Consider the following 23,960-nt stretch of genomic DNA (forward strand, 5'->3'; position numbering starts at 1 on the left):
GCGGTTGTAAACATCTCCTGGTATTGATTAGACTGGTTTGGTACAGAGATTAAAGGGTATCGAGAGGCCTTTTTGTTTATGTTTAAACAGGTGAGACTTCAGGCCAAAGTGGTCATGTTTTAGAAGTGACCTGTATAATGAAATGGGAGCAGTCAGCTCTCTAGCTGAGCGGTTGCATTCAGTCCAGAACTAGTTGGGAGTTCAATCGTAAGCTGTGTGGGGCAGCATGGTGGCTCAGTGGTTAGCACTGCTGTCTCAGGGACTAGGCTCGATTCCAGCCTCGCGCAGACTGTGTGTGTGGGTTTGCTCTGGGTGCTCCAGTTTCCTCCCACAGTCCAAATATGTGCAGGTTAGGTGAATTGGCTATGCTAAATCGCCCGTAGTGTTAGGTGCATTAGTTAGGGGAATGGATCTGGGTAGGTTGCTCTTTGGAGGGTTGGTGTGGACTTGTTGGGCCAAAGGGCCTGTTTCCACACTGTAGGTTATCTGATCTGAAACTTTCTCTCTCCTGCCCTCCTAACTTCAACCTGTAAGCATCTGTTCCTTTTTTTAACCTTTGTGGGTGGGGGTTTGCTTATTGGGACTGTTGTGTATATTCGGAACAGCATAATTGAGTCTAGTTTGGATAGATTGAGTTCTGTAGGGGTTCTTTATTCTGTTCTTTGTGTTTCACTGTGTAATTTTGTGAATAAATATCTGTCTGTTTTAAAACCTAGCAGTCAGCCTAGCTAGCTGGGTAACTTTCAACGTACACGTACCAAAATAAATTGCAAAGTTATGATCTGGGTTGTCTGCTCAAGAATGTTTTGAGACGTCTGGCCTCATCCATAACAGGGATATTCTTCGGAGTGTCAGTATGGATTTGTTGGACCAAACGGCCTGTTTCCACACTGTAGAATTTCTATTCTATTTTATTCTATGTTCATATCCAAATCATTTATACGAATGTTGAAAAGCAGTGGACTTCAAGTTCCAATTTTTTTACTGAGCTGAAGATGACCCTCAGTTGCATGCCCTGCTTCTAGTGATTAAATTATTGGCTGCAGTTTGTGGTAGATTTCAGAACAGAAGCCTTGGCTCTTGTGGGTGTATCTCACGCCAGAGACTTGAGCACTTTTTGTGCTGGAGGATGGCCAATCAGAGGGTCAGACACACTGAGCTTTTGTTGTCTTGAATAGAATCTCTCAATTTTGCATGAACATCGTTACATGTCAGTACCATCTAGTGGTTATAGAAGGGAATTGGTCATATAGTTTGCAATTTAGAATTGGAAAGTACATCCATAACTGACTTTTGTAATACATCTTAAAATACTTCCAGTTGGATGAAAAAAATATTGTCGACAAGCTTTCTTCTCCCAGCAATTCCCTAATCTTCATCTGTCTTCCTTGATGGGCACATATGGAATTTCACCAGTCAGGATCCTAGTCTATTCTGACAAAAAAAACGCAGACACCAAGTGTATCAGTGAGCCACCCTCTGAATCCGCCAAAACAGATGGCCAATGGCTCATTGTAACAGGCAAGATGAGGATACAGAATCTTCACTGGTCTATCCACAGAAAGGAGAAGACATGCATATGAGGAGGTCGAACAAGACAAAGGAATACATAATAGGAGAATACTGAAAGGTCACACCAGGCTCAAGATGGTTGTGTTGTTCAATGTCAGTCATCTCAGCTCCAGGCCATCTCTGCAGGAGTTTGTCAGGGTAGGTGTCCTAGGCCCAACCATCTTCAGCTGCTTCACCTTCCCTCCATCATAAGGTCAGAAATGGGGGTGTTTGCTGATGCTTACACAATGTTCAGTACCATTCATTACTCTTCAGAAACTGAGGCAGTTCTTGACCAAATACAGAAAAACCTGGCTTTGCCCATCTGACCTTTTCAATTGACATGTCAATTAAAATCACCCATGATCGGATCCAAGATGGCAGCAGTCTGAGTGTTCTGCTGTGCAGGGCTCTCTGCCATACTCCTGGACAAAGGGACCTTTACCCCCTGCTCCCCTCCTTTTTAACCACCCCAAGGAGAAAAAAGCATTAACTTAAACTTACTGATTATTTTGAGCTGCTGAAATCACCTGAGACACCTTCAGGCCAGGATGAAGACCAGTAAAGGAAAGGGGCCTAAAGGAGGACAGCAACAGGGAACTCCCCTACTGAATCAGGAGTGCCTGCTGCCAGTACTCAGTCTACTGGGATGGCCCCTTTGGATCCAGAAGGATAGCATACTTACTCTCAGAGTTTGCTAAACTCCAAGAGTGGACTCAAGCAACTGTGGACCCACTGTCTGCCATGCTAAAAAACGCATGAACAGGAAATGCAGCTCCTGGAACAAAGACTGGAGGCAATGGAGGAAAGGACCAGGGCATCGGAGACCCTGGCTGAGGTTTCGGGAGGAAGGACCCGAACGCTGGAAGACCAGATTCGGGTCCTTCAGGATCAAGTTGATGATCTAGAAAATAAAAGTAGAACAAAAAAACTCCTGGATCGTGAAGAAGGCGGAGATCTCACTGGCTTCCTGCAGGAATGGTTCCTGAGGTTTCTGCAGTTAGAGTTGGAATCGGGCCTGTTAAGTGTGGGTCGGGCCTGGTAAGTGTGGGTCGGGCCTGGTAATGTGGGTCGGGCCTGGTAATGTGGGTCGGGCCTGGTAAATGTGGGTCGGGCCTGGTAATGTGGGTCGGGCCTGGTAAATGTGGGTTGGGCCTGGTAATGTGGGTCGGGCCTGGTAAGTGTGGAGCGGGCCTGGGCTGGACCAGCGCCCCCATGTGGTCCTAGTGCAGCTCCTGTATTATAAAGAAAAACAGTTTATAGTGGAAACAGCAAGAAAATTGGGAAAGAATTCAAAAGTGTTAATGTATAAATGTTCAAAGATAATGTTTTTTCAAGATTTTTCAGGAGTCCTGGTCAAGAGGAGAAGAACATTTGATGATGTTATAAAAGAATTAAGGAACTTAAACACCCAATACTCCATGAGGTACCCAGCAGTATTGCATGTTACCCATGGCGGGGGAGGTGGGGAATCGGTGTATAACTTTGACTCCGCTGAAAAGATGAAGGACTTTGTGAAATCTCTGATAAGAATGACCTGAGTTGGGATGGGAGGGGAGGGAGCATTATTGCGAACATTGTTTTGGGTTTTTTTTAATTACCCTCCTTGCTATTTCCCTATCCCCCTTTCCCTCTTCCCCTTTTTTTGTGATTATTGATTGCACATATATGGTTTTGTTGTAAATTTGTTAAATTGGAACAATTTTATATATCGGTCGGCCAAATAATACTGAGGAATTTTTAAAAAAATACTGTCTCTTTGATTTTGCATTTGGGTGACTATATTTGTGACTAAGATGTGTGTGTGTCGGGGGGGAGGGGGAGGGGGAGAGGGTGTGGAATGGGTATCCACTGTTTCAGAATGTAAATAACAAGTCTTTATTATTTGTGAATTGCCTGAGGCTAGGGCATGGCCCCAGCTACAGGGAGTTAAGATGGTCGTAGGGATTGGGAAGGGTGCCCCCTACAGGCAGGGGGAGTATCCCGAGCAAATGGGGGATTATTTGGATATTTGTTTCAGTTAAACGTTGTGTTTTTTTTAGATGTAGTTGTTTCTATAGGAATAGTTCTTAGGTTTCATGGAGTTAGTATCTTTGTAACTCGTCATGCCTCAGATAAGTTCCTTCCCCCTTGGAAACCACGGTCTGTCCAAGATGACCATGGCTAGTGATTTGTTCAAGTGGTGCACCTGAAATATAAAAGGGAGTCACTCTCCTTTTAAAAGAAATAAGGTTTTGTTGAGCCTCAGGGTATTGCTCTGCTGCAAGATGCGCACCTAACTCACAAGGAACATTTGAAACTACAGCGGGGGGAGGGTTACGACAAGCTGTTGTTCTTATCCTTCAGTTCTAAGAGTAGAGGGGTAGCTGTACTGATAAGAAGGAATCCCCCCCTTCCAAATAATGGAGCAGGTTAAGGATGTTCATGGAAGCTGGATGTATATTGTCCCCCGGTGCACCCTCTTGAATTTTTAATCGATACAGTGGCTAAATTAATGAATCTTGGCGTTCGCCATATGATTATTGAAGGAGATTTTAATCGCCTTTTAGATCCAGAGATTGACAGAGTGCCAGAGGGCCTGGCAGGTTTGCCCACACAGTTTTAAACAGTTAGTGGACATGTGCGATGAGTTGGGGTTTGTGGATGTGTGGAGGTATCTCCACCCTAACGGAAGAGATTTGACATTCTATTTCAACCCACGCAAATGTCATATGCGAATTGATATGTTTTTTATGTCACCTGATGGTCTGGACAGAATATTTCCGTGTAATAGAGTCATAAAATAGGGAATATGGCTGTTTCGGATCATGCACCAATATATTTAGATGTTAAAGCCAAGGGCAGTAGAGCAAATGCATGCCATTGGCTCATGGATTCATTTTTGTTAGGGGATAGTAAATTTATTGAATATATTACAAGGGAATTCAGGACTTTTTGGGATATTAATTCAGGTATGGCTAGTAATCCAGCAATACTTTGGGAGATCACTAAGGCATATTATTTCATATTCGGCGACTAGAAAAAGGCAGAGGGAGGAGGATCAGGGGTTGCTGGGAGGCCCGACTGAAGGTAGCTGAGAAAACATATTATAATAAACTGCCATTGGTTAAACTTCAGCGGGTCACAGTTCTCCGGGTTGCCCTCGACTCAATACACACACAAGTAGCTTAAAAAAAGCTCTCCTTTGTCAAACAAAGACTGTTCGAATTTGGAGATAAGCCTGGTAAATATCTGGCTTATTCAGCGAGGAGGAAGAAAGCTTCCTTCCTATTACCTCTGTCTGGGAGAAGACTGGTATGATTACCTGTGATTCGAGAAAGATCAATGTTAGGTTTAGGGAATATTTTAAAGAGCTATATCGGTCGGAGGGGAGTGAACACAGTACAATGGGAATGCAGTCCTTCTTTGAAAGTCTGGCCCTCCCCAATGTGAGTAAGGAGCAGGCTTCCCTTTTGAATGAGCCTTTCACAGTACAGGAAGTGCAAGAAGCAATAAGCCATCTCCAAGGTGGCAAAGCACCTGGGCCAGGTGGATTCCCAACTGAATTTTATAAGCAATTCATAAACATATTAGTGGAACTACTTCTGGGGATGTACAAATATTCTTATACACAGATTGTCTGCCGTCTACCCTTAGGGAAGCTAATATCTCCCTTATTTTAAAGAAAGGGAAGGAGCCCGAAGAATGTACTTTATATAGACCGATCTCTCTACTGTATGTAGATTTCAAAGTTTTATTGAAGATGTTGGCTCTGAGGTTGGAGAAGGTTTTGCCACATATTATAAAAGTAGATCAAACCGGTTTTATTAAGGGCCACAGTTCCTCTAACAATATTAGGAGAGTACTGAACACAGTACAAGTATGTCAGCAAAGTTTGATTCTGGGTTTGGTGGTCTCCTTAGACGTAGAAAAGCCTTTGATCGGATAGAATGGCCATGTCCATTTGAGGTTCCAGAGCGTTTTGGTTTGGGGGGATCCTTTGCCAGATGGGTAGCAGTAGTGCCAAAGGTGGGAATGGGGTAAATATAAGATTACCCTACATGCTGATGATGTCCTTTTATTCTTGGCCGAACTGGAGAAGTCTATTCCCTGGCTGATCCAAACAATTAATTCATATTTGGGTTTTTCGGGTTACAGGATCAATTTCACAAAATTGGAAGCCATGCCGGTAGGGGGCTTGGTGGAGATGCCTAACTTGAAGGATAAAATGCAATTCCTACTTAGGTGGTCACCAAAATGTTTTCTGTATTTGAGAATTTTCAATCCCCTTCCTTCTACCTGCTGTATAAGGCTAACTTTGTACCATTACTAGAGAGGATAAAAAAGGATTTGCAGCGATGGGAGGGATTACCATTATCATGGCTGGGCTGACTAGCTCTAATTAAGATGAATGTCCTTCTCCGACTGCTATATCCCATGAGAATGCTCCCTTTACTGTTATCTGGACAAGTATTATGGAGGATTAATGGTTGGCTATGGTCCTTTATTTGGTGACAAAAAAGTCCTCTAATTAAATTCACTAAATTACAGCTTTCACAAGCTGAGGGAAGAGTGGATCTTCTGGATTTGAAAAAATATCAAATAAGTGCTTTATTAACATGTTGGTGACTGGGTACGGGGGGAATTCAGAATCGACATGGCTATATTTTGAAGCCTCACAGTCGAAATGTCCTCTAATTAATTTATTATTTATGGACAAGAGGACATCCGTGACTCAGCAATGCAATAGTCCAATTATCTTGAATACAGTGAAAGCTTGGAGGATAATGAGGCAAGATGAGGGCAATTGGTTTTAGACTTCGCCATTTACCCCCTTGGTAGGAGCCCAAGGATTTAAACCTGGGGCAATGGACTCCGGCTTTAAGACATGGGAGAACAAAGGAATTCTATGTTTGGGAGATTTGTTCGAGGGAGAGGTCCTGATGTCATTCAGTCAGTTAGATCAGAAACATGGATTATCCAATAAGGACCTTTTTCGATATTTCCAGATAAGGGGCTATATACAGAGGATGACCATGCCCCTGGCCCAATGTTATAAATCGGATGTGGAGAAAAGGGTCCTCCGGTGCACGGGTCCTCTTTCACTTAGTACTTTACATTATTTACAGAAAGGCCGTGCTCTGGGGGATATGGAAGGGCTCTGTAAGACGTGGAACCAAGAGTTAGGACAGGACATTTCACCAGAGATATGGGAAGATATCTGAGGGAATGTAAGGAAAATTTCAGTATGTAACAGAGGCACAAGCTATGCAATTGAAGATCTTACACAGGGCTCATATGGCACCAAAAAGGTCAGCTAAGTTTAAGAGAGGAGTGTCACCAGAATGTCTCAAATGTAAAATTAATATAGGTACTCTCACACGTTGTTATTGGTCATGTTGCAGGATCCAAAGATATTGGAGTGCCATAGTACGGGAGTTAAAGGATATTCTGGGGATTGAAATTAACATGGATCCAGTAATTTTTCATTTGGGGCTGCCAAACTTGCCCTTTCTGGGGGAACATGGGATGAGACTGTGTAATATCCTTGCCCATTGCATGAGGAAGAACATTTTACTAAATTGGATGTCAGAAGAACCACCAGGTCTCATGGGCGGTGTAAGCTGGTGATGGAGCATCTCCCCCAAGATTACCTCACAAATATGGTGCAGCACAAAATGGAGCAGTTTTATAGGACGTGGCGGCCCTTTTTAAATTATATTGAAACTGACTTGTTGGCAATATTAGTCAGGGCCGTGGTATAGCCATGGGAACCTTTATGGGCGCCCGTGGGGCCCCGGGAGGAGGAGACTAGAAGGAAAAGAATATGGGTACTGTAGGGGGTATTCCCGGGGATGGGAGCCTCAGTGGAGGTGTGATGAGTATGACAGAAAAAAAGTAGTAAGACATTATCTAATTTAAGTAACTAGAATGTAATTTGAGTTAGTATTTATTCAATATGTTTGTAGTTTAGTTTTAGTTAAGTAGATAGGTTTGTTTTGGTAGAATAGTGGGTTGTTTAGTAACAAGGATATTATGTTATGGGCCTTATTCTTTATACTGTTTTTGTTCTGTCTTGATGGTGATTTTTTTTCTTTATATATAAATGTTTTGTAAAAGATTTAAAAAAGCTTTCCAATAAAAATATTTATTTTAAAAACATCCATGATTCTTGCCGTATTGTTCTGACAAGACCAGTTATTTCTTTCTTTCCAGCCCTTTCTGTTGTGTGGTTGCTGTTTGGGGGCCTGTATACCACTTACACAGGCAAATTCTTGTTTTTATCATTTTTCATTTCTATCCAAGTTGTTTCCACACCTTGATTTCCCAAAAAGTAACTCACGCCTTTCTGTGAGATTAATTTCATCATTAAATACCAGAACCACCCTCTAACCTTTCCTCAGATCCTGTCATTCCTAAATGTCCAATATCCATCGAGACACAGCTCCCCCAATCCATGTTATCCTACAGCCTTGTCTATGCTATGGCTAACAGATTGTATTTATTCAATTCTGTTAATGATCTCAATGCATCTGTTTGTTTTGAAAGCTATGTGTGTTCAGATGTGTAGCCTTTAGTTTTAATCTTTTACTCTCTTTGTAACTTCTTGTCTGATCTGTTGGTTGTCTCTGAGGTTCACACACTCTTCCCTTGCTGCATGGTCTGTTTATCATTTCCCATATTGGCACCTCCCTCAAGTTTCACAACATCCTTCCTACAGGAGGGAGACCAAAATTGCATGCACTTTCCAAAAGTGGCCAACCAATGTCCTTTACAGCAGCAACATGACCTCCCAACTCCTATACTCAATCTTCTGACCAATAAAAGAAATCATACCAAACACCTTCTTCACTATCCTCTCGACCTGCGACTCCACTTTCAAGGAAATTTGAACCTGCACTCCAAGGTCTCTTTGTTCAGCAACACATCCCAGGAGCTTACCATTAAATGTTTAAGCCTTGCCCTGATTTGCCTTTCCAAAATGCAGCACCTCACACTTATCCTGCCAACAGCTGTACTTCCTACACGAGGTAGGAAACAGGTATTGCCATGATGTGTCGAAACAAACCACCTCTCAACACCCCATGAGCCAGAAGAACAGCAGAACAGAACAGCCGCAAGGTGCTACAAGAAATGATAACTGATGCCCACAACCGACTCCACAAATATGGACGAGAAACTTTGCACCAAAAAGCCCTGTACACTAATGCGACCGCCCATGAATGGACAAAGACACTCGAACGAGCCATCAACACTAAACAACAGCAGACTGAGACAAAGAATAGACTAACCCTGCAGGAAGAACTGGCCAAGGTTATGCACAGCAACAAGATGGACAATTCAGAGACTTGGATAAAAAAACCTGTCAGACCCACTTCAACTACAGCGCCATGGATGAAAAGGACTTCCTAGCAGCACTAGAATCCACCCTGAAAGACAACAGACTTACAGAAGAAACGCAGCAGGCCATCAGATAGACACTCACACCAACACTGAGCAGAAAGAAAGAAGGTAATACCCTCAATAAACTGGAAAGGAAAGCCCTGGAAGGACTCAGAAAAGACAGAAATACCGTAATCCTACTGGGAGACAAAGGGTGCATGACCGTCATCCTGAACAGAACACAATACACTGAAAAAGCAAACACATTACTTGCAGATACCGACACGTAACAACAGATGGCGATGGACCCAACTCCACAGCTAGAAAACTGTATTACAGCATACCCTGAGGAAACTTCAGAAGACAGTTGAAATTAACAAGACAGATCTCCAAGAATGAAAACTGCAGGATCCAACACACCCCGTTTCTACAGGTTACCAAAGGTACATAAACAAGGGGTCCCCCTCAGACCCATAGTCTCTCTTCCCGGTACACCAATATACAGACTAGCAAAGGAACTATAATGCAAACTGAAACACCTAGTAGAAGACTTAAGCCACTCCAACCATCATCAAAGACACCAAGATAGAGTAAGACAAGGTCATAGTTTCCTTCAACATGACGGGCCCTATTCACATCAATAAACATCACCCAAACCAAAGAAACACTGACCTCACTGCTAGACAAACCAAGGACACAAACACCAGACAGCACCAACTCCATCAGCAAGGACAGCATCCTCAAACTAGTTGACCTGTGCCTCACAGCCCATTTCATCTTCAACAACAAGACCAACAAACAAATCAATGGGATGCTTGTGGGGTCACCAATAGCAGGATTATTAGCAAAGATAGTTATGCAGAGGTTAGAATGAACAACCCTCCCCATGATCCAACCCAAGCTTTTGGTCCACTATGTGGATGACACCTTTGTCATCAGGAAACTCAACAAATTAGAAGAAACCCACAAACACATAAACAACATCTTTACTTGGTATAAAGTTCACCAAAAGACAATAGACAAAGGTGCAGGCTTAGGCCATTCTGCCCTTCGAGCCAGCACCACCATTCATTATGATCATAGCTGATCATCCTCAATCAGCATCCTGTTCCTGCCTTATCCCCATAACCCTTGATTCCACTATCTTTAAGAGCTCTATCCAAATCTTTTTTGAAAGTATCCAGAGACCTGGCCTCCACTGTCTTCTGGGGCAGAGCATTCCACACACTCACCACTCTCTGGGTGAAGACGTTTCTCCTCATCTCTGTTCAAAATGGTCTACCCCATATTTTTAAGCTGTGTCCTCTGGTTAGGGACTCACCCATCTGCGGAAACATGCTTCCTGCCTCCAGAGTGTCCAACCCTTTAATAATCTAATACGTCTCAATCAGATCCCCTCTCAGCCTTCTAAACTCAAGGGTATACAAGCCCAGTCGCTCCAGTCTTTCAGCGTAAGATAGTCCTGCCATTCTGGGAATTGACCTTATGAACCTTCGCTGCACTCCCTCAATAGCCAGAATGTCTTTCCTCAAATTTGGGGACCAAAACTGCACACAATATTCCAGGTGCGGTCTCACCAGGGCCCTGTACAGCTGCAGAAGAACCTCTTTGCTTCTATACTTAATTCCTCTTGTTATGAAGGCCAGCATGCTATTAGCCTTCTTCGCTACCTGCTGTACCTGCATGCTTACCTTCATTGACTTGTGCACAAGAACACCCAGATCTCGTTGTAATGCCCAGCTTTACCTAAGTTGACTCCATTTAGGTAGTAATCTGCCTTCCTGTTCATGCCACCAAAGTGGATGACCACACATTTTTCGACGTTAAACTGCATCTGCCATGCATCTGACCACTCACCTAACTTGTTGAGGTCACCCTGTAATCTCCTAACATCCTCCTCACATTTCACCCTGCCACCCAGCTTAGTATCATCAGCAAATTTGCTAATGTTATTACTAATACCAGCTTCTATATCATTAATATATATTGTAAAAAGCTGCGGTCCCAGCACTGATCCCTGCGGTACCCCACTGGTCACCGCCTGCCATTCCGAAAGGGAGCCGTTTATTACTACTCTTTGTTTCCTGTCAGCCAACCAATTTTCAATCCAAGTCACTATTTTGCCCCCAATACAATGCGCCCTAATTTTGTTCATTAACCTCCTATGTGGGATTTTATCAAAGGCTTTCTGAAAGTCCAGGTACACTACATCCACTGGATCTCCCTCATCCATCTTCAGAGTTACATCCTCAAAAAATTCGAGAAGATTAGTCAAGCATGATTTCCCCTTCATAAATCCATGCTGACTCTGAGCTATCCTGTTACTGCTATCCAGATGTGTCGTAATTTCATCCTTTATAATTGACTCCAGCATCTTTCCCACCACTGAGGTCAGACTAACTGGTCTATAATTCCCTGCTTTCTCTCTCCCTCCTTTCTTAAAAAGTGGGACATTAGCCACCCTCCAATCCGCAGGAATTGATCCTGAATCTATCGAACTCTGGAAAATAATCACCAACGCATCTACGATTTCTCGAGCCACCTCCTTCAGTACCCTGGGATGTAGACCATCAGGCCCCAGGGACTTATCAGCCTTCAGACCTAACAGTCTCTCCAACACCAATTCCTGGCAAATATAAATTCCCTTCAGTTCAGATCCTTCAGCCACTGTTGCCTCAGGGAGATTGCTTGTGTCTTCCCCAGTGAACACAGATCTGAAGTACCAATTCAACTCTTCTGCCACCTCTTTGTCCCCAGTAATATATTCACCCGTTTCTGTTTTCAAGGGCCCAATTTTAGTCTTAACCATTTTTTTTTCCTTTCACTACCTAAAAAAGCTTTTACTATCCTCCATTATATTTTTGGCCAATTTACCTTCGGACCTCATTTTTTCTCTGCGTATTTCCTTCTTAATAATCCTCTGTTGTTCTTTAAAAGCTTCCCAGTCCTCCGTTTTCCCACTTATCTTTGCTATGTTATACTTTTTCCCTTTTGACTTTATATGTTTCTTAACTTCCCTCGTCAGCCACGGCCACCCATGCCTCCTCCTAGGATCTTTCTTCCTTTTTGGAATGAACTGATCCTGAATCTTTTGCATTATACACAGAAATATCCGCCATTGTTGCTCTACTGTCATCCCTGCTAAGGTATTGCACCATTGAACTTTGGCCAGCTCCTCCCTCATAGTTCCATAGTTCCCTTTATTCAACTGAAATATTGTCACTTCCGATTATACCCTCTCCCTCTCAAATTGCAGATTGAAACTTATTGTATTATGGTCACTACTTCCCAATGGCTCCTTCACTTCGAGGTCCCTGATCAAATCCAGTTCATTACACAACACCAGTTCCAGAATTGCCTTCTCCCTGGTAGGCTCCAGCACCAGCCGTTCTAAGAATCCATCTCAGAGGCACTCCACAAACTCCCTTTCTTGGGGTCCAGTATTATCCTGATTCTCCCAGTCTACCTGCATGTTGAAATCCCCCATAACAACTGTAGTAACATCTTTGCGACAGGCCAATTTCAGCTCCTTATTCAACTTACACACTACACCCATACTACTGTTTGGGGGCCTGTAGGTAACTCCCAAGAGGGTCTTTTTACCCTTAGAATTTCTCAGCTCTATCCCACTGACTCTACATCCCCTGATTCTAGGTCCCCCCGCGCAAGGGACTGAATCTCATCCCTTACCAACAAGGCCACCCCACCCCCTCTGCCCGTCAGTCTGTCCTTACGATAGCACGTATAGCCTTGAATATTCATTTCCCAGGCCCTGTCCACTTGAAGCCACGTCTCAGTTATCCCCACAATATCTTGTCTGCCAATTTCCAAGTGAGCCTCAAGCTCATCCATCTTATTTCTAATGCTTCGTGCATTCATATATAATATTTTTAATTTGTTACAGCCCTCACCCTTCCTATCAATCCCTATTTCACTCAACCTTACAGCATGATCCCTTTTTGAGTTTCTGCACCATCGATACCGTTGTCTTTCTTGACTTCTCTCATTCTAACTTTCCCTTCAATTTTCTTCTTAAACATCCAGTTTGTCCCCTCCCCCCCCCCCCCCCCCCCCCCGCTATTTAGTTTAAACGCAGCTGTGTTGCAATGGCAAACCTGCCTGCCAGAATGCTGGTCCCCCATTTATTAAGGTGCTTCCTGTTCCTCTTGTATAATTTATCTTTACCGCAAAACATATTCCAGTGATCCTAGAATTTAAATCCTTGCTTCCTGCACCTTCGCCCTTGAGGATTTCCTGCACTCTGTCTACGATGTCCTTAAGAGGAAGAGAATAACAACAGATTCCCCTTCCTGGACGTCACGGTAGAACGCAAAACCAATGGAGACATACAGACCAACGTTTACAGGAGAGCCACACACAACTACAGGAGCAATCATCCCAACACCCATAAATGGAGGTGCATTAGGACATTATTTAAATGAGCTACAACACACTGCAGCACCCAGGAGCTAAGAGAAGCCGAGAAAAATACCTGTACAATGTATTCAGGAACAACGGGTACCTGATAAGCGCAGTCTGCTGATTCCTACACAACAGATCTAAACAAGAAGACACAACACGCCCAGAGACTCTAGCCACCCTGCCATACATTAAAGACATCTGTCATGACGACCAGACTACTCCAGTCCCTTGGCATCATGGTAGCCCACAAATCTACCACCACACTGAAACAGCTCCTCATGAATTTAAAGGACCCTGGAGCAACAACCAGCAGAAAGAATGTCATATACAAAATACCCTGCAAGGACTGCAACAAACATCCCATCGGACAGACAGGCAGGAAACTAGCTACTGGGACACATGAGCACCAACTAGCCACCAAAAGACATGACCAACTATCACTAGTATCCATACACGTGGACGAAGATGGACACCAGTTTGACTGGGACAATACATCCGTCCTAGGACAGGCTAAATAAAGACACACATGGGAATTCCTACTGGCCTGACATTCAAACTGGAACTCCAGTAACAAACATATCGATTTGGACCCCATTTACCAACCTCTCAGAAAAAGAACCAGAAGTGGTATCATCCATCACAACAGACCAAGACAGTGGGACAGAACACCATCGCTTCATCAGCGCTCACGGATGATGTTACAAAATGTTATATGTACACAGGCCAACAAGGAGCAATACCATATTGGATTTGGTACTGGGGAATTAACCCAGCCAGGTGTTTGTTTTGGAGGTAGGTGAGCACTTCGACGATATTGACCATAATTCGGTGATGTGTACAATAGCAATGGGCAGGGTTAGGTATATACCGCAGGGCAAGAGGTACAACTGGGGGCAAGGCAATTATGATGCGATTAGGTAAGATTTAGGATGCATAGGATGGGGAAGGAAACTGCAGGGGATGGACACTCTTCAAATGTGGAGCTTATTCAAGGAACAGCTACTGCGGGTGCTTGATAAGTATATACCTGTCAGGCAGGGAGGTATTGTCAAGAGAGGGAGCCATGGTTTACTAAAGAAGTTGAAGCTCTTGTCGAGTGGAAGATGAAGGCTTATGTGAGGATGAGACGTGAAGGCTCGGTTAGGGAGCTGGAGACTTATAAGTTAGTTATAAGAGACAGCTAAGAGGAGCCAGGAGGGAACATGAGAAGTTGTTAGCGTAGCGGATCAAGGAAAACCCTAAGGCCTTCTATAGGTAGAGCAGGAATAAAAAAATAACTAGAGTAAGATTACGGCCAATCAAAGATAGTAGTGGAATATTGTGTAAACAATCTGAGGACATAGGGGAAGCACTTAATGATTACTTTTTGTCAGCATACGCATTGGAAAAGGGCAATGTTAGTGAGAATACGGAGATACAGCCCACTAGATTAGATGGGAATGAGGTTGGCAACGAGGAGGTTTTAGCAATTTCGAAAGAGCTATAAATGGGTAAGACCCCAGGGCCGGATGGGGTTTATCCTAGGATTCTCTGGGAAGCCAGGGAGGAGGTTGTCACTTTTATACATTTTCTGGATGTGGGTGTAGAAGGATGGGTTAGTAAATTTGTGGATGACACTAAGGTAGGCAGAGTTGTGGACAGTGCCGAAGGATGTTGTGGGTTACAGAGGGATATAGATAAGATGCAAAGCTAGGCTGAGAAGTGGCAAATGGAGTTTAGTGTGGAAAAGTGTGAGGAAGTTCACTTCAGAAGAAGTAACAGGAATGCAGAGTACTGGGCTAATGGTAAAATTCTTGGCAGTGTAGATGAACAGAGAGATCTCGGCGTCCAGGTGCATAAATCCCTAAAAGTTGCCACCCAGACTCATAGGATTGTTAAGAAGGCATATGACGTGTTGGCGTTTATTGGTAGGGGGATTGAGTTTCAGAGCCATGAGGTCATGCTTCAGCTGTACACACCTGGAATATTGCATGCAGTTCTGGTCACTGCACTATAGGAAGGATGTGGAAGCTTTGGGAAGGATTCAGAGGAGATTTATTAAGATGTTGGCTGGTATGCAAGGAAGGTCTTATGAGGAAAGGCTGAAGGAACTGAATCTGTATTTGTTGGAGCGAAGCATGTTAAGACATGACTTAATCGAGACGTATAAGATAATCAGAGGGTTAGGTAGCCTTTTTCCATGGATGGTGAAGGCTAACACAAGGAGGCATAGCTTTAAACTGAGGGGTGATAGATTTAGGACAGATATTCGGTGTAGTTTCTTTACTCAGAGAGTAGGAGGGGTGTGGAATGGCCTGTTTGCAACAGCAATAGACTCGCCGACGTTAAGGGCATTTAAATGGGGTTTGGACGTACATATGGATATTAATGGAATGGAATAGGTTAGATGGGCATCAGATTAATTTTGCAGGGCGGTGCATCATTGAGGGCTGAAGGGCCTGGACTGAGCTGTAACATTCTATACTCTGGATTAGTGGTGCTGGAAGAGCACAGCAGTTCAGGCAGCATCCAAGGAGCTTCGAAATCGACGTTTCGGGCAAAAGCCCTTCATCAGCTTTATTCCGAAACATCGATTTCGAAGCTCCTTGGATGCTGCCTGAACTGCTGTGCTCTTCCAGCACCACTAATCCAGAATCCAGTTTCCAGCATCTGCAGTCATTGTTTTTCCTCTGTAACATTCTATATTCTATGTCTCAGAACAAATCTAGCAGGTCAGTGAGCAAACTTACAACCTGAATGAAGTGTATTATTTTGTGTGCTAACCAGACAAATCATACTTTACATAAGTATGTCAGGGTAATAGAACAGAATGCAGAATATAGTGTGACAGATACAGAGAAGGTGCAGAGAAAGATCAACTCTAATTTATGAGAGGTTGTTTGTAAATCTGATAATAGGAGGAAGAAGCTGTTCTTGAATCTGTTGGTATGTGTATTCACACGTCTATTTGATGGAAGAGGTTGGATGAGAGCATAAACAGGGTTGGAAGGGTCTTTTTATTACATTGGCTGCTTTCCTGATGCAGCCTGAAGGGTAGATGAAAGCAATGGATGAAAGGCTGGTTTGCCTGATGGACTGGAAGGTGTTCACCGTTGGAACTTAGAAGTGTAAGTGGGAACTCGATTGAAACAGAGGAGATCCCGAGGGGGCTTCACGATGTAGATGTGGTGGAAACATTTCCTCTTTGGGAAAATCTGGCACTAGGGATCATTGTTTAAAAATCAGGGGGGGTCACCCATTCTGACGCAGAGTTGGGGTGAAATCTCTCTCTCTCAGAGGATTGTGAAAGTTTGGAACTCTCTTCCTGAAAAGACACTGACAGCAGAATCATAGAACATAGAACAGAGATTAGGACAGCACAGGAACGGGTCCTTCAGCATATGATATTGTGCTGAATATGGCGCCAAATTAAAGTAATCTGTTCTGCCTGGCCTTCATCCATATCCTTCCATCCTTTGCATATTCATGTGCTTATCTAAGAATCCTTGAAAATTGTAAAGGCACAGGTAGATAGATTCTTACTCAATGAGGGGATGAAGGTTTATTTGAATAGATGGGATGCAGATTTGAAATTACATTCGGAACAGCTATAATTTTACTGAATGGAGGACCAAGTTCAAGGGGCTGAATGGCCTACTCTTTCTGTTTCTGGATTAGTGGTGCTGGAAGAGCACAGCAGTTCAGGCAGCATCCAACGAGCAGCGAAATCGACGTTTCGGGCAAGAGCCCTTCATCAGGAATAAAGCTCTTTCTGTTTGTTGATATGTTGGTATCATTGAACTGATTGGTGTACCGACCTCCTCCTTCACTGTGAGTACTGCTGTAAACTAATTACTCAGCCTGTCTGCTATTTTCTTATCACCGATAATGTCACTGCTGTTAGTTCCTGACCACCTGCTTCTCCTGATAGTAAACATTTCACACAATACTTTCCATTTCCATGCAGGTTTCTCCTCACAATTTCTTTTGAAGCTCGTACTTTCTGCTTTCTGCTTTTTCACCCTTTTGCTGCTATTTGCTGTTTTCCAATTTATCAGGATCAGCAGGATCAGGATCTTATCCCAGAGATTTCAGTCTCTTCCAAATCCAGAACCTTGGGAATAAAAACAGAAAGCAGATCCGGTCGTATCAATGGAGTTAGCATTTCAGACTGATGATCAGAATTGGGCAATAGTGAGAAATGTAAAAGATTTCAACCATGAGTCGGGTGCAGTTGATGGTGGGGGTGGGGGGGGGGGGGTGTTGTGGAGGGGAGGAGGAATGGAGGTTGGACAAAGAACAGATGGAGAGAAAAGCAGGAGTCATTATGTGATGAAAGGATTGGTAGTGCAAGGGCAAAGAGTGTGGTAAAGGAACAAGCAAAGAAACAAAACAGGTTCTGAGAGTGGCAGGATCATGCTGCTGTTCAAAAGCAAGCAAAAAGTGAAACCAAATCCAAGGAGGTGGAAGGGCTGCAGCAGGCCGATCTCCGATTGTTTCTGTTATACTTCCACGGAACAGAGACTTTGCATCACCAGGACTGTGTGCAACAGCGCCCCCTACATTAAACAAACCCAAACACAGGCATCCTCCACACCCCTCAAAATAACGTTGACAAACCTCGGACCCTCCCAGCACCCTCTCTCTCCCCGTAGCTAAAATTTGTCAATCCCCTTCCAATTGCTAAGTTTGTCCAGTTTCTCCTCATAGCGGATTCAGAACGAAGAACAACAAAGAATGGAAATTAGCTCTGAGTTGATCAGTTGTCATCCTGTGTCTGAAAGGGAGACAAGCTGATTCTCTGCTGATTTCAATGTCAGAATTGGGAGGATTACAAATCTCTGCAAAGAGGTGATCAGCAACATAGGTGCTGCCGAAGCAAACACCAGTGGTGCTCTCCTCCTGATGAAAAGGCTGATCATAACAAATACCTTGTTCCATCAGAGAAACAAAGACAAGACCTCATGGCAACACCTTTCCAGCATACTGTGGTGAGCACACTATTCTCGATGTGAAGATGCTCTTACGATCAGCAGCAGGACGGTGGCTGTTGGATCGACTGTCACCGAATCTGATCAACTGTCTGCTTCAGCTTGGCCTGGAAACAGCACCAGAAGCATTGCTGCAAGAATTCAGTGTCACTGGGATTCAAGTGTTTTTTTTATATTCCCTACAGTGTGGAAACAAGCCCTTTGGCCCAACCAGTCCACACCAACCCTCCGAAGAGTAACCCACTCAGACCCATCTCCCTCTGACTAATGCACCTAACACTACAGGCAATTTAGCATGGCCAATTCACCTAACCTGCACATCTTTGGATTCTGGGAGGAAACCCAGGCAGACACAGGGAGAATGTGCAAACTCCCACACAGACAGTCGCCCAAGGCTGGAATCGAACCTGGGACCCCAGTGCTGTGAGGCTGCAGTGCTAACCACTGAGCCACCATGCCGCCCAACTTGTTCAGTTGGGAATTGTTGGCTGAGTGAGCATGTCAAGCCTGTCCCTAGAGGCATAGAATCCCTAGACTGTGGAAGCAGACTATTCAGCCCATTGATTCCACACTGACCTTCCAAAGAGCATCCCACCCAGACCCACCTCCCCTACCCTATTCCCTGTAACCCTGCATTTCCTGTGGATAATCCACCTAGTCTGCACATCCCTAGACACTAAGGGCAAGTTAGCATGGTCAATTAACCTAACCTGCTCATCTTTGCATGGTGGGAAGTAACAAGAACACCCAGAGGAAACCCACACAGACACAGGGAGAACATGAAAACTCCACACAGAGAGTTGCCTCAGAGTGGAATCGAATCCAGGCCCCTGGCACTGTGAGGCAGCAGTGCTAACCACTGAGCTACCCTGCCACCCTAGTTGGCCTTGAGAGCATCCTCCTCTGCTGAGCTGTTTAATTGTCCATCAATGTTCATGACTGGATGTGGCAGGACTGCAGAGCTCAGATCTGATCCGTTGGTCTGGAATCTACAAAGAGAGTTCGACTCAGCCAAGGCCTCCTAGTCAACTTGGGGTCACTCAATGGACAGGATCCTACATAAACACCACCAGCAATAGATTCTCAGTTTCTCTATCAGCTGACATTCAGACTGGGTCTAGTGAAAACAGCCGGGGGATTTGGGAGCTATCAAATCATGAGTGCATACTGAATTCAATTGAATCAAATTTATTGTCACATGTACCGAGGCACAGAGAAAAACTTTGTCTTGTGAGCAATCCAGGCAGATCACAGAGTTAAATAGCATAGATAAGTAAATAATAGGTAAACAGCGACAAGACAAAAACACAGGAAGAGGTGAATGTTCAGAGTTTGTGAATCCATTCAGTATTCGAACAACAGTAGGGTAGAAACTGTTTCGAAACCGGCTGGTGCATGTGTTCAGGCTTCTGTACCTTCTCCCCTGATGGTAGGGGCTGTAGAAAAACATTGCCAGGGTGGGATGGATCTTTGAGAATGCTGGTGGCCTTTCCTTGACAGCGGGCCTGTTGGATGGATTCTATAGATGGGAGGTTGGCCGGCCTTTGTGATTGTCCGGGCTGAGTTCACCTCTCTCTGTAACCATCTCTGATCTTGAATAGTACTTTTGCCATACCAGGGAGTGATACAGCCAGACAGAATGCTCTCGATGGCGCACCTATAAAAGTTGGCAAGGGTATTCACCTTTCCTCAGCTGCCCGAGGAAGAAGAGACGTTGTTGGGCCTTTGTAACCAGTGCGTCCACATGAAGAAAGCTTGTTGTTGATGACCACTCCCAGGAGCTTGACACTCTCCACTTGTTCCACCTCTGTGATGTTAATGTGTAGGGGGGCATGAGTAACATTCCGCCAGAAGTCAATAATAAGTTCCTTGGTTTTGCCAGCATTGAGAGCTAGGTTGTTCTCAGTGCACCTTTTTTCTAGGTCTTCCACCTCTCCTCTGTAGTCTGTTTTGTCTCCATCTGAAATTCGACCAACTATGATGATGTCATCAGCGAACTTATAAATGGCATTAGTCTGGTATTTGGTGACGCAGTCATGGGTATACAGTGGGTACAGCAGTGGGCTGCATGCGCACCCCTGGGGGGCTCCAGTATTGAGGGTTAGTGAGGATGAAATATTGTCCCCAATCTTCACTGAATGTGGTCTGTGGGTCAGGAAACTGAGGATCCAGTTGCAGAGAGTGGGGCTTAATCCGAGATCACTGAGTATAGTAATCAGTCTCGAGGGGATAATAGTGTTGAAGGCTGAACTGTAGTCAATGAGTAGGATTCTTACGTAGCTGTTCTTGGTACCAAGATGTTCTAGGGAGGAGTGAAGGGCAAGTGGTATGGCATCTGACCTTTATCTGTTGGTCTGATAGGCAAACTGGAGTGGGTTGAGAGTAGTGGGGAGGCTGGAGTTGATTAATGCCATAACCAGCCTTTCAAAGCACTTCATGATCACCGGAGTTAGGGCCACTGGGCGATAGTCATTGAGACATGCTGCATGATCCTTCTTAGGCACAGGGGTGATGTTGACCATCTTGAAACAGCAGTGGCCTGCTGCAGGGAGAGGTTGAAGATGTCCGAGAAGACCTCCGCCAGTTGATCTGCACGTGCTGTGAGTGCACGGCCTGGTACTCCATCTGATCCCATCACTTTCCTTGGATTCACACAAAGGAAAACTGATCTGACCTCTGATACAGTGACTGTTGGGATAGGTTTGTTAGGACTTGTCGGAATTGGAAACCTGAATTGGAAACACCATAAAAAGCCGAAGGAAATAAAACAGGTCAACAGTCAAATGGAGGCCAAAGTCCAACAGAAAAGGGACTCATGGCCTAAAGAAACAATATTGGAAAGATTGCAGCATCTCATTGTTCTCACTCACTCACCATGTAAGACTGTGTGTTCCCCTGGCAGAAATACTTCTTTTGTCGACAGCTTTAAACTCCATGCCCTCTGCTTCTCTGCCATTGTTTCATGGGAAAAAAACCCTCTCTGCACTGACCAAACCAAATATGGCTTTGAATACCTGTATTTATCTCTTCTATAGCTTCCCTTGTTATGGACTAGGCCAGACCACTCAAACATTCTTAATCAGGCAGCCCAGACCATACCTTTGCAATTTGTTTCAGGAAGTGTACAGTGAACATTACCCAGAGTGAGGTAGCTAGGTTGACTACTGGATTTTAAAAGAGACAGAACTTTATTCACAAAATTACACAATGAAACACAAAGAACAGAATAAAACACCCCTCCAGAACTCAGTCTATCCAAACTAGTCTTAATTATGCCGTTCTGAATATAAAAAACAGTCCCAATAAGCAAATGGCCCTGAAAACACAGTAAAAAAAACCTGCTTACAGGTTGAAGTTAGAAGAGCAGAAGGAGAGAGAGAGAGAGGGAGGGGTAGAGAGAGAGCCTGTTTTCACACAGTTCACTGTTGAACTTCCAACTAGTTCTGGACTGAGCTGAACTTCTACAGAGCTGACCATTCTCCTTTCATCATATTAAAATATGACCACTTTGGCCTGAAGTCTCATCTGTTTACATATAAACAAAAGGCCTCTCAAACTCCTTTTCATCTCTGTACCAAACCAGACTGATCGGAGTCCAGCCTGGTTTATGACCCCTCTGAAAAAAAAAATCAAGGACACAATATCCTTGAGAAAAGGAACAGCTTTTAGAAAATAAGGGACCAGCTTTGTGACACCTCTCCCCGAAAAAAAAAGAACCATCAATACCAAAAGATGGCTTTATTTTTAAAACCCTTCAAAAACCTAGTTAGTAATCTAAACACACATATACTCTATACTAGCTATAAACATGCAAACATGTACAACCACATGCAAGATCTCCGTATCTCATTCGAGTCTCGATAACACATCAGCAATCACGTTTTTGTGACCCGCCACATGCACAATGGTTAAATTGAATGGCTGCAACAAGCTCCATCGAAACAGTCTGGCATTTTTGTCCTTAAATTTTTCCACAAAGGTCAGTGGGTTATGTTCAGTGTATATGATTGTCTCGGATACATTGCTGATAACATAAACACTGAAATGTTGTAATGTCAAAACCAAGTTTAAAGTCTCTTTCTCAACTGTTGGAATATTTCTGTTGATGAATGTTCAACTTCCTGGAAAAATACCCGATGGGTCTTTCTATCCCCCTGCAGGAGCACCGCACTGACACCCACATCACTGGCATCGATAACCACCTTGAAAAGCTTTGCCTAATCCGGTGGCTAATACTGGGGCAGTGGTCAACACAGTTTTTAGGCTGTCGAATTCCTTTTGACACACCGCTCTCCACTGAAACTTCTTACCCTTTTTTAACAATTCCGTGAGGAGAGCAGCCACACTGATAAAGTTCGGCACAAACTTCTGGTAAAATCCACTCGGTCCCAAGAACCGTAGTACTGCTTTTTCGTCATTGGTGTAGGAAATTCCCCAATTACTTTTGTTTTTGCATCTTGTAGGGACATTTGTCCATGTCCAATAACATGGCCCACGAAGGTGACTTGGGCTTTGATAAATTCACTTTTAGCCAGGTTTACCATGAAGCCTGCCTTCCGAAGTTGATCGAACAAGTCCGATAAATGCTGTAAATGTTCCTTCCATGAGAGACTAAAAATCACCAGGTCATCAATGTACACCACACAGTTGGGTAATCCAGCAATCACTTTATCAGTCAGTCTCCAGTCTCGTGGCTGGAGCGTTTTTCATACCAAATGGCATTACTTTGAACTGATATAGTCCATTTGGTGTTATGAAAGCCAAAATCGCCTTTGCTCTCTCTGACAGAGGCACTTGCCAGCAGCCTCTGAGCAAGTCCAACTTAGAAATCTAAGCTGCTAGTCCCACTTTTTCGACACATTCCTCCAACCGTGGAATTGGATATGCATCAGTTTTTGTAACAGCATTGACTTTGCGATAGTCCCCACATAACCGTTGGATACCATCTGGCTTTGGCACCATGACAATGGGTGAATTCCAGTCACTGTAACTCACTTTGATTCTGCCATCTTGGAGCATTCGCTCTATCTCCTTCTGAACCTGTGCTAAGTTAAGAGGGTTTTGCCTATAAGGAGGTTGCTTAATCAGGACAGCATCTTCTATCTCTACATCATGCACATTTAGGTTAGTTTTTCCCAAATTTATTTCCAAATATCAGGAGTACATTCAGCATTACAGACTGGGAGGATCCTGTGTCCCATAATATTGTAACCTCTTTACCTGCTACTCCTGGCCTATGTGAATAAACTTTACCCTTGCATGTATATTTTTTAAGGAGATCTGGCACTTCCTCCTTAACCAGCATCTGACCATCTTGTCCACTCTGAGGCAGTTGTCGATCTTCCCTTGTGCTTTTTGTTACTAGTCCAACAAAACTCCCAGGCTTGTCTGGTTTTCCTACACCTGGCTTTCTCCTCGCCCACCAACACTGTGATTTCATGTGGCCCACTTTATTACAATGAAAACACAGGAGCTTTTCAACTTCTTTGTTCCCCCTCAAGGATTTCTTTTTTACCCTTTGGGAAGTTATCCTTATGATCTTCACTGAGATCTACCTTTCCCTTTCCATGCAAGGATTTCTCTTTGCCCCAATTTCTATCCCTTATGGACTGAAATGGATTCTGGAAGCCAAACTGTGTTTTATGGACCAGCTCA

This window comes from Chiloscyllium punctatum, chromosome 3, assembly GCF_047496795.1.
Source record: "Chiloscyllium punctatum isolate Juve2018m chromosome 3, sChiPun1.3, whole genome shotgun sequence".
Lineage (NCBI taxonomy): Eukaryota > Metazoa > Chordata > Chondrichthyes > Orectolobiformes > Hemiscylliidae > Chiloscyllium > Chiloscyllium punctatum.